Consider the following 12054-nt stretch of genomic DNA (forward strand, 5'->3'; position numbering starts at 1 on the left):
AAAAATCTTTTTGGAGGTCTACTTTCATCACACATCTGGCAAACAAACCTTTCCTGGAATGCCCATTTAAGCACCTCATGACTAATCAATATATTGTCTATTATACTCCTCCCTTCCGTGAATGCTGACTGTGAAGGCCTAATAATAGTACTGGATCACCTTCTTTATTCTATTTGTAAGGATCTTCATGATGAGTTTATAGAATGTAGTACAACAGAGATTTCTTGATAAATGTGATCCTTTGCTTATGCATGTTACCAAGAGTTATCTTCTCATCTCATTCTAATTGTTGCTTCGGGTATTAGTAGAATAGTGTTATTAATTTTTACAGTTTTTAATTATGGCACCTCTATATCTAACTTTTGCTTGACAGGTAACTAATAATGTTCTTATAAGACATTGGGAAAAATGTAGAGAACAAGAAAGGATGCATAGTACTTGATCAATCTTCAAATGTGCCCAACAATAGTTGATGCTGGTTAGACAATGCCTAGATGTAGAAATCATTGGGGTTCATTAGCCACTTTATAAATGGTTGATGCTGTGTGCTTATATTTCGTGAAGCCTAATGCTTCTTTAGTTCCTTGATGCTTTTTCTCTAGACTAATAGGCTTGTTATTGTTGGACTAACTTTGAGATGAATTTTGTGACTCTCCTTTGTGGGGAAGATTTAAGTAGATCGTTATTTATCAAATATAGCTTAGACTTTGGATTAGAGAGTTGGTCTCCGAAGTGAACTTCTTAACACATTCTTTGGTAGTATAGCTCATGTTTTAATTGTAAATAACTTCATTTCTCCCATATTTATGTTCCATCAAGACTAAACAACACACACAAAAAAAAAGTTAGGTGTGGAAGGTGAAACTTCAAAGAGAAGAAAAAGGAAGGGTCACAGAATTATGTAGGAGAAGTTAAAAAGATTCATTCAATCATCTATAATTAGAGCATTCAAATGGAAATGAAAATAAAGTACGTTTAATGAGCAGAGAGGTCTCAAGTTTGACCTTGTGTATGAACTTGTCCTTTTCTTGAGTAAAGTAATGGCATCGAGGGCGGATAGTTAAGCATGTGAAGAGCTTTTGTCCTATAGTTGTGTTGTCTGTTCTTGTATGGAGATAACTTCGGTTTTAACTTGGTGGATTTTTTGAAGTTTGAGTATAACTGTTGTATGACTATTTTTTTACTGATCTCCTTGATTAAATCCTTTGTTTAAGATATTCTGAAATGTCTTATTAGCTGATATAACTTTTCAGTGTTCGCTATGATTTTCAATTCAGCTTCCGCCATTTAGCTGAACAGTATTGAATCTTGGATTTCAGTCTTCAGGCTTCTGTTGTCTGTTGTTTGGTCACGAAAAAAAATAGAATTTGAGCAATCAGTTTGCTGTATAATTGGTGTTAAAATTGACCATTTTGGTTTAGTAAGAACATTTTTCAATTCACAAGATGTAATAATGGATAGGTTGTTAGTACAAGCTTGTGTACTGCTCTTTTACTTGAGCGAGTGTCCTTTTGATAATTAGTTGAATTTTCTTAGAGTTAATAACTTTCATGGTTATCAATTTTATTTTATTTTTATAGAAAGTCAACTTTCATTTTCAATTCAAAAGTTATTCAACAGTCAACTATGACTTCTTTGCCTAAAAAGTCACTCAACCTATTTAATTATTTTTTTCATTAAAATTTGTTGACATAGAATTTAATTTTTAACCAAAATTTTAAGAATCAAATATATATCCATTTAAACCGTTTAATGATCTGACCCGCTAAAAATATGATATTGAATTTTTTTATCTTACCATTAATTCCCTAAATCATTCTCTCTTGTCTCCCCAATTCTCTCCCTCTTCGTTCTTCTCTTTTCTTTTCTTTTTTAATTTCTCAATTTCAACCTCTTCTTCACTTATCAATAATATATCAACCTCTCTGTTTTTCTTGGTTTTTGTTTTTGAAGTTTCTAACACTCTGTTTGGATCACTGTTATCCATTGTATTGTATTGTATCGTTACTATACCTACAATGTTTGTTTTGATTGTTACTTAAAATGTATTGTATTGTATTGTTAAATTTTGTTGTTACGTAACAATGAAAACCCCCATTTTATGAAACAACCAATTTGGTGTGTTTTCATTGTTACTTAATTTCTTTTTCCAATTATATAATTACATAGTATAAATGGCCAAAAGCCCCCCTAACTTATAGCCGGATTTCCAACTACACACTCATACTTTACGAGGGTCCTATTACCCCTCTGAACATTTTTTTTTACTAATTTTCTCACCCTTATTTGTTGACATGTCCACATAAACCAGATATAATTAAATGTTTGTTTACATGCACTGCCACATAATGACTGGACCCCAGAGCCCGCGAATTTCCCTTAATCTTTTCATTTTCCTCTTTCTTTCTCTAAACCCTAACCTTTTTTAGATCTGACCAAATTCACTCCATTCTCTTCGATCTGAGATTTCGTTCCAATCGAAGTTTGCTGGGAAGGTTGGGGAAGGTTCGTTTAGCTTTTTTCGTTTGTTGGGTCGAAGTTTTCTCTAAGTAAAGGTTAGTTCTTTTAGTTTTTTACTAGCGATTTTGAACGATATTGATTATTGTGTTTGATTAGGGTTATGAAATTGACAAAAAAATGAAGAGCAATAACTGGGTTTTGGTATAATAGCATTCCATTGTTCAATTTATACCATATTATCTTCATATTGTTATCCATGTAGTGTTTCCTTTCTCGTTTAATTTGAAGAAAAATTTAAATTGAAACTACAGTTGAATGCTTTGACAAGTAAATTCAAGTTTTAAGCTGATTTGGGAGAGAATGAAGGAATATATTGTTGGAGATTTGTCAACTATTAGAAGAATTGAGAAAAAGAGGAAGAAAAAGAGAGTTTGATTTTGGGAGAGATGAGATTATACCGTTGGAGATTTAATATAGTTGATTTGGACTCACAGGTGTAGTTTTCTTCAGCTTTTAACGTTTTATTTTCTGTTCTTACATGCCTAAGGGAGTTGGTCTCACCTTCTTGGACATGTCAGCAAATAAGGGTGAAAAAATTAGTAAAAAAAAAATGTTCAGGGGGGTAATAGGACCCCCGTAAAGTATGAGTGTGTACTTGGGAATCCGGCTATAGGTTGGGGGGGCTTTTGGCCATTTTCTCTATTTCATAATACTATTTTACCCTTTACCTTATATTATTTAATTCTAGTCAAACCTCCTACCCTAGAATAATTAAGGATATTTTAGTAAATTTATAAATTACAATACAATACAATACAGTCAAATCAAACAATAAAAATGTTAGTAATAAACAACAACAAACAATACAGTCTAGCCAAACATTGTATCTACCCTACAATATAATACAATACATTATGAAACAATGGGTAATAATGATCCAAACAGAATGTAAGTAGTTGAATGGTGATTTATAGGCAATATACTGTAAAGGTGACATTTGACAGTTGAATGGTGATTTATAGGCAATATACTGTAAAGGTGATTTATAGGCAATATAATGTAAAGGGACGAATGGAGTTGCAATTGAGAAATTCATTTACTGCAAATTAATCTTGATGGGCATCGATGTATATATATTTGGGGGCTGGTGAAGATAGGTACGTAGCAGCCAGGTGGTGGGGATGTTGTTTGATAGCCGTAAAACTACGAGGATTTTATAATGAAAAGTATTACTTTCTTGGTCTTAATTTATATGACACTATTCAATTTAACATAAAAAATTATCTATAGACGGATCAGGCTTTATATACATATATATTAAGAAAATAATTTTAAAATCAAGTTTTTCTTACTATAAAAGATTAAAAAAAAATACATTTTTAAACCGATTAAAAAGGAAAATATATGGGGACAGACGGATATATTTTTACGTTTTTACTCAACTAATTGTGGAAGTCAAAGGTTACTAAAACCAGTGGCCATGCAAAACCATTACTATGTGCTACAAGAGGGAGCGGACAGTAGATTTTTATCCATTTGGAATGCTCTCTCCAATTATTCTAATCACCATTCGACAAGTTTCATTTTAACGTTTTTTTTTTTAGTATAGGTAAAATGGACATAAATAGCTCAACAAGAGAAAATTTACAAGGGTATACAGTGAATTTACATGAACATTCCGTTGAGACTATGATATTTTCTACAGGCTGTAGTGTGCTCAAATTTCCAACAGTTGTGACCAATCTTGGGAAATGGTGTGGTACGTTGTTCATGTCGCTAACAATCATTGTCATTGAGTAAATAATTCAAAGAGCTGCTGAAATCATCGTCTCTGCCCAACTAGTTTCTATATTGAAAGCGCTGGAAATCTTATAAAAATACTCTTCACTACCTTGTAAGGAATTTTCATAGCTTAATTAGGCGTGTCAAAAGACACTGTCCTTAAGAATATTTCACTCGATACAAATGTATTCATGATTCAACAAGTTCTTTGAGTATAAAACTAGAAATACAGAAAATCATTTAGAAGAAAATCGAGCACTCAAGAAAATGGAGTAGAAGATTTTTGGTTTCTTTGTTTTCCACTCTTCCAATGTCAAAGGACCAGAAATCAAATCTTAGTTTTAAGAACAACTTTCACATATAACAAATATAAAAATTATATTTGTATGTTATAGCTATAGTTTGCATAATTGCGCTCCATAGCAAATACTATGGAGCTTTTGATTTGTATAATTCGCTACAAACATCTAATTTTATACAAATTGTTCAGTTTTATATAAATTCATTTATACATTGTAATTTGTATAATAAAATTTGTATTTGTATACTTATAAGTGTATAGGACAAAAATATATGTATTTGTATTTGTATATACACTTTTCTCTCGCTTTATACAAACACAAACATATTTTATACATTTTAAACCGAAATGTATAAAATGGCTAATTGTATGCCGAATCAGATGACAAAAAAAGGGGATGTTTGTTGCGAATTACAATTAAAATAAACTATGACTATAACATTTAATTTGAATTAATAATTTGCTATTTCATACTCCCTCCGTCCCTATTTACTTGTCCATATTTCCTTTTTTAGTTGTCCCTATTTAGTTGTCCATTTTGACAAATCAAGAAAAGACAACAAATTTTTTCCTATTATACCCTTATTTACACTTCTTGAAAATTGTAAAAGTGTATGTTGTTTTCCTCCAATTTATTTCACTTTAATTCAAATAAGTGGTTGTAATTTTGAAGTGAAAAGTTGTCATAAGGGTAAAATTGTAACTTCACTGTGCTAATCATTGTTGCCTTAATTTGTGTGCCATTTCTAAAGTGGACAACTAAAAAGGGACGGAGGGAGTACAATTTTCCCTAGTTTTAACGGCTCACGGACACCATAGTGACCAAAAATGATGTAATGATTAGATATACGTCCTATTCGAGAAATTCTTCCGAAGTCAACCCTTTAATTGAAATGCTTATCTTAAAAAAGTATCTCCGTCATTTGAAAAAGAATGATATAATTTGATTGGCTTATATAATCATCACTCCAAGTGAAAATTGAGTTTTTCATGCCTAGAATTCAATTGTGTTTTGTCCACTTGCATATTTCTTTGAATTATCAGACCTTATGGCAATAAACCGTAGTTCATTTTGAAATTGAGGGCAGAGAAAGGGATAAATAATTTTGGATTACTTTTTAATTTGTGAATATCATTCTTAATCAAGGGTCATACAATTTTCTCTCGTTCTAATTTAATCGGATGTCCCGAAAGGGGGACGTCCATAGGCATGTTATCCGTTAATTCAGTTTATCTTTCTAGCCTCCCCAGTGTGTTAAAAAAAAAATTCAAATCTCATCGACAGATTAATATGTCCATACAAATGTGAACATGTCTTCTCGTCTGCATATTATTAAATAAAAATCTGCCAACTACTATCACTTTTCTTTGTTGGCAATTTGGCAGATCTTACAAAGCATTAATTTTGATGAGACTTCCAAATAATGAATCTTACGAAGGTCTTGGACATTTTCACTCACAGTTTCTACTCCTTATTTAACCATTATATCATGATTCCTACCAAATTTTTTTAACCTTGATGATTTTCAAGTATAAAATTAGAATGATAAAAATTTCAGTTTCAGTAGAGTATTTGAGATATAATTTGAGCTAAGTTTCATACTTAATTCAGACAAATAAATTATCTATTCATGAGCATATATAGGGACGTATGCAGGAGGGGCTCACTGGGTTCACATGAACCCATGCTTCCCTTTCGAAATCATATATAAAAGTGTTATATATTTTTTTTTAAAATATAAATCAAATTGTGCATTTGTCCAATCTAAATGTCAACCCTATCAAATTTGTATCTTAGATCCACCTTTTCATAATAGTGTAACCATCATCTCGAAATCTTGGATACGTCTCTGAGCATATCAGTAATCAATATATACAAATTATTTTGGGAGGAATATTTCGCATCGAGAAGATGTGGATATATAAAACTCGAATCTCATAATTAGTTGCCACCATAGGATTTACGCACACCGCTAATCATAAGTTTTTTTTTTTTATAATGGATTCTATTACCCCATAGCTCCGCCCATGCTTTACAGTTTACCATGCCTTGCGTATTGACTTCCATAGCAAAAATTCTCTTCATCATCAGTGCTCTTTGTGAAATCAGCCAAATCATAGGGGAGGGTAAAGAAAAAGGAAATGTCCAAAGAAGCAGATACGCAGATTTGGCCTTGCATCAAAAGCCATCTGTAGGCGCAAAAACTCTGCCTGCCAAAGGCGGAGGTATTGCAGAAATGGCCTCCTGAATTACCTAATAAGTGATTTTTTTTTGTTAGAATGGTATAAAAGCAATGAAACAAATTAGATCCTTTCTCTAGGGGGGGATGAGATCGATTAATTGGTAAACCTTAAAACATGAAATGGTAGGAAGCCACACTTTCCTAACAAATGATGGTAGGGTTCCAAAGCGCTGTACAAAAGCACTAATGTTGTAAATATGATAAAAATTACTGAATTGCACGCTATTAATTGGTTTTGGAAGAATGAAAAAATACCACAAGTGGATAGTTACGACAACATAGTGAAGACATTAGACATATAAAAGAAATTAAACACAGTTGAATTCCATTTCTATCCAAGATACCAGCTTTCCACAAACAAAAATAGAAGTAGAGAGAGTAGAAACTTCAAAGTATGCTATCCCATGAATGAGGGAATATTGCTGGACTTCTTAGGAAAGCCAACGATAGAAGTTTCTAGAAGTTCTGAATCTAGGATACTTGGTTTAGATTAGGTGACAGCTTGGTGTCTGCGTTGGGAGAGAGAGAGAGAAACCAAACTTACATCCAACTGATAGCGGACTGAAAAGTGGATTAAAAGGATGGCTTTGTTCTGAAACATGTCTGCGAAATTGATAATCTGGTAGGATGTCATCAAGCATAAAGAATAATATATCAGATTCCTAATAATTTTATAAGAGACATTTCAGGATTTTCTTTTTCTATCTTCCAGTAAAATCTTTGAGGTTAATCTAAAGGGAATATCAGGAATTGATGCAAAAAGAACCACCTCAGAGCCTCAGACAGATGAGTATGTCCATATTCTCTTGCATTATCAGCTGTTGTTTTCTCCTCCACATAAGTGCTCTGGAGAAGAATCACATAGAAGATTCCAAATCTCTGGAACCAGTAATGGTGAAAAGGCAAATTGAACAAAAGATCTTCCCACAGCTAATTGTATTGTACCAGCTATGATGTTATTTGCATAAGAGTGAGCACAAGTAACGATACTACTCCAAGCGTAAGTTATTAGTAAAAGTGAATAGGGTAATTCGTTAATCCAATTGTGTCGTTGTCATAAGGATAAGTGATACATACTAGTCAGCAACTTTGTTAACTCCATAAGTTGATGAATTCATGCTCTTGATATAGTTGGATTGTACAGAAAATGCATAGGAGACTAACTCAGGAAAAAAGTTATAAGTTGAAGATGACAAGATATGCAGTAAGAATGTTAAAAACAAAATAGTGGTCCTCAAGGCCTTATGTCATCCTCCCTGGAGTGTATGCTAAATATAAGAAAGATATTGAAGTCATTAAAAGTCCAGATAGTATATACTAGATATAGACTAGAAGTAGAAGAACCACATAAGCCTCATTCTGAAAAGACACTTACAAGGGAGAAAAAAATTGCTACAATGAGTCACAGAAATTGAGCTCATGTTTCAGACGAGGTACATTTCTAATAGGTGTTAAAGACATGGCTCCATTATGAAGATTTTCCCCCTCAAAACATCAACATTTTTGGGATCCTTAATGTCCAAGTTGGGTGTTACTTCAGAGTTCAGACCTCCTACAACTAGGGGAGTGGGAGTGAGAGTAGGGTTGGATGACTCATACAATTAGTTTAATAATTGTAGAATTAGTTTTAATCATTCTGCTATCAACAGTGTAACTTAAATAGCTTAGGGGGTTGTAAAATGTATTGGGTTCTTGTACCGGGTTATTGGGTTGTTCTTTGTATCAACACCATTTAAAGAGCTCAGATATTTTAGAATTGAACCGCATAGTCAATTTCCAATTTTCCATTTATGTTCGCTGGAACTTGTCACCTCCTTTCTCTACGAAACTCAAGTTCCATATTATTTTAGAAGGAAAAGTTTCGGACCAACAAAATAATCACATCATGCGGACTACAAAACCTTAGTCGGTTAGTCCTATGAAATGTCACATTTGATGGATGTTTATATAGAGCATTAGCAAACACAATAAAGTACCTTTGAAGTAATGACTGATCTAGGTTTCCGAGAAAATAATGGAAACAAGTGTACAACTTCTCAAACCATAACAAGTTGCACCCAAGGCCTAGCACCAACTAAATGAGTAAAAACCTTGGAGATCAAGGTTCAACTTCCGGCAAAGACAACACTAGGTGATTTCTCCCAATCTATTTAAGCGTTGGTGGGCAGACTTACCTGGCATTTGTGCTAGTGGAAGGTAGTAGGTAGGTGGAATAGTCAAGGTGTGCACAAGCTGACTATACAATAAAAATAAAAGCTTCTCAAACCACAAGAAGTTGAAATCCACCGAAAATGGCATCCAAAATCCAAGACCCCTTGGGTTGGAATTTAAACCAGCTTTAAGAAACAAATGCAATAAGATAAATTTTTATTCAACTATGATATCATGACAGACCTCCACACCTGATAACTTTAACTTCTTAATCTTATCTCATGGAAGGCCAACATATTCTTGCTTAAGCTTCTTCTTTATTGAATATACTATAAAACCATGCACCATAAAACCTCAAATAGACACCAGTAATATAAGAAGAGATCAAAATGCAAAGGTCATAACATCCCACTGTAGCAACTGCTTCCTCTCGTAGAAAGTACAAAGCACATATTTTGCTTCAAATTCACTTAATACCATCAAAAAAGAAGCACGGGCAGGGAAAATAAGCAATTGAAACTCAGAGAATTAAGGGAAGTACTCAACCTGGCTAGGAATGACAGGATAAGTCTCAAATGCTCTAGCTTTAAGATCCTTCCTCTAGTAGAATTCTTCTCCTGTGCATGCAAAGACAAATTAACTTAAATTGTGAATTAAGAGCTAACTCCAAATTGTAATAACTAATTAGTAGAGCAATATAATTAATACATGTAGATTTTGATCCACATCCAAACCAATAAAAGTATGGTTCAATTCTGAGTGATCCATAGCATGGTGAGCTTCAAAAAGCTTCTCTACACTTTCTTTGATTACCTTTGGTACAATAATAGGAGGTTACATTCTGTAAAGGGAACGAGTCGCAACATACATAGGTAGTCTTCCTATGTGGTCCATGTGGCCATGAGAGATGAAAAGGAACTGCTGGGAGATAGCAGGCTGAGGACACTTGCCAGTGTAAACCATGAGAGATGAAAAGGAACTGCTGGGATATGGTACGCTGAGGACACTTGCCAAAGTCAAAAGCTAAGTTAAGCGTGGGAACTATTATGCACATCTCATGACCTGCTATCGATATCCCTTCTAGCAAGTATCCTTCAATCTGCAAGACCCTTTCCCTCTTCTGGCTACTGTCACCCCTCCAATTTGAATTGATCGATTCAGAATCTTTCGTTGTTTTTTTCTCCATTTTGCGTAACACTGATGGACTTCAACTCTGGAAAAGATTAGAACAGAGGGGAAATAATGAAGACTTAAGAAGGATACTTTACACTCTTTTTAAAAAAAGATAATAAGTACAATGTAAATTTTAGTAATGAAAGCATTCAGTACCAAACTAATACTGAAATACTACAGAGTAAAGGAAAGGAATCCTTTAAGGATTTCAGAAAATCAAAAATAGCACCAGTCCAATTAGAAAACTCAGCATTGCACCAGACTTTTAGGACACTATACACTTTCGAACGATTAATATTCAGTAGACGAAAACTTTACTTCTACAGAGTATGCACCAGACTTTTAGGACACTATACACTTTCTAACGATTAATATATTCAGTAGATGAAAACTTTACTTCTACAGAATATGTGAGATATTAACTATAAAGTTGTCTAATACACTCATCTTAACTCAAAGGTCCATTAGGTAGATTCACAAGCAAAAAAGGTGGGAGTTTCCAGGTTGGCATAAAAAAAAGTTGATTAGAGACATTGTTTTATTACAACATTGTCTTCAGCTTCTATATATGTACATTGAAATATAAAGTGAATTGAGAGAATTCCTCATTGCAAAGAAACTCACCCAACAAAAAGTGGGGATGAACGGAAAACCTGCACATTGCGATCTCTCTATGCCTCTGTGGACGCTTCATTGCAGAAAGTTCTATCGATGACTGAATAATCAAAATAAAAGAGAAGCAAAATTTGCTCTGAAGCATATTCATCAAGGTCCATACGACTCCCTGACGCTTCATTTGAGATTGCACAGAACGCGGAGAAGCCAAATAATACCTATAATATAGTCATGGCCATGAAGCATATTCATCAAGGTCTCAAGTCAATAATAAGTCTTATGGAGTTCAACCAGGAGAAGGGTTAAGCGTAAAACAAATTACGAAACATACTCAAAATACATAATATAAAATGAAAGGAATACGGATCAATATAGGATTGGAGTGATCCAAATTGGTGGACAAACATGACTGAGGGACACACGGTTATAGTGAGGCTCGAAGCTGTGCCATTTGCTAAACTAAAAACTCCCATATCCAAGACGCCTCTTCTACTTAACAGATGTAAAATACAGAGCAGATCAGACTTTTAGGACACTATACACTTTCTAACAATTAACATATCCGAAAACTTTACTTCTACCGACTGTGAGATATTAACTATCAAGTTGTCTAATACACTCATCTTAACTCAAAGGTCCATTAAGGTAGATTCACAAGCAAAAAAACTGGGAGTTTCTAGGGAGGCATAAAAAAAAAGTTGATTAGAGACATTATTTTATTACAACATTGTCTTCAGTTTCTTTTTATGTACATTGAAATAGAAAGTGAATTGAGAGAATTCCTCATTGTAAAGAAACTCACCGAAGAAACAAGTGGGGATGAACGGAAAACCTGCACATTGCAATCTTTGTATGCCTCTGTGGACGCTTCATTGCAGAAAGTTCTATACAACTCCCTGAATAATCAAAATAAAAGAGATGCAAAATTTGCTCTTTAGTACCTCAAATTCACATTTGAGATTGCACGGAACGCTGAGAAGCCAAATAATACCTACACTATAGTCATAGCCATGAAGCATATTCATCAAGGTCTCACAAGTCAATAATAAGTCTTATGGATTTTAACTAACAAGGAAAAGGGTTAAGCATAAAAAAAAATACTGAAACTCTTACAAAACACGAGTTTTAAGAGGAAGATAAAATTCAAAGACACCTTAGATGAATGATACCATTTGTTCTAAGAAAATCAATCTAAAAGGAAGTTGTATTTGATATTTGAGATTGCAAGGAATACTGAAAAGCCAAATAACAACAATAAGTCTTATGTGAGCCAGTTTCTCAACATCAGCTTCAAGCATCATACATAGATTAGGATAGACGGTAGAGCAT

At 33.6% G+C, this 12054-nt stretch overlaps 1 non-coding gene and 1 pseudogene across 1 annotated transcript; both read right to left on the reverse strand.

The window, feature by feature from the left end:
- Positions 1–5643: 5643 nt before the first annotated feature.
- Positions 5644–5743, reverse strand: LOC125831786 (U6 spliceosomal RNA). The gene has a single exon (XR_007443194.1). It is a non-coding gene; the product is annotated as a U6 spliceosomal RNA (small nuclear RNA).
- Positions 5744–6722: 979 nt separating this feature from the next.
- Positions 6723–10123, reverse strand: LOC125831092 (nuclear ribonuclease Z-like; annotated as a pseudogene).
- Positions 10124–12054: the final 1931 nt, after the last annotated feature.

The sequence above is a fragment of the Solanum verrucosum genome, unplaced genomic scaffold (genome assembly GCF_900185275.1).
Source record: "Solanum verrucosum unplaced genomic scaffold, falcon-dt-bn FXZP01000049.1, whole genome shotgun sequence".
NCBI classification, from domain to species: Eukaryota; Viridiplantae; Streptophyta; class Magnoliopsida; order Solanales; family Solanaceae; genus Solanum; species Solanum verrucosum.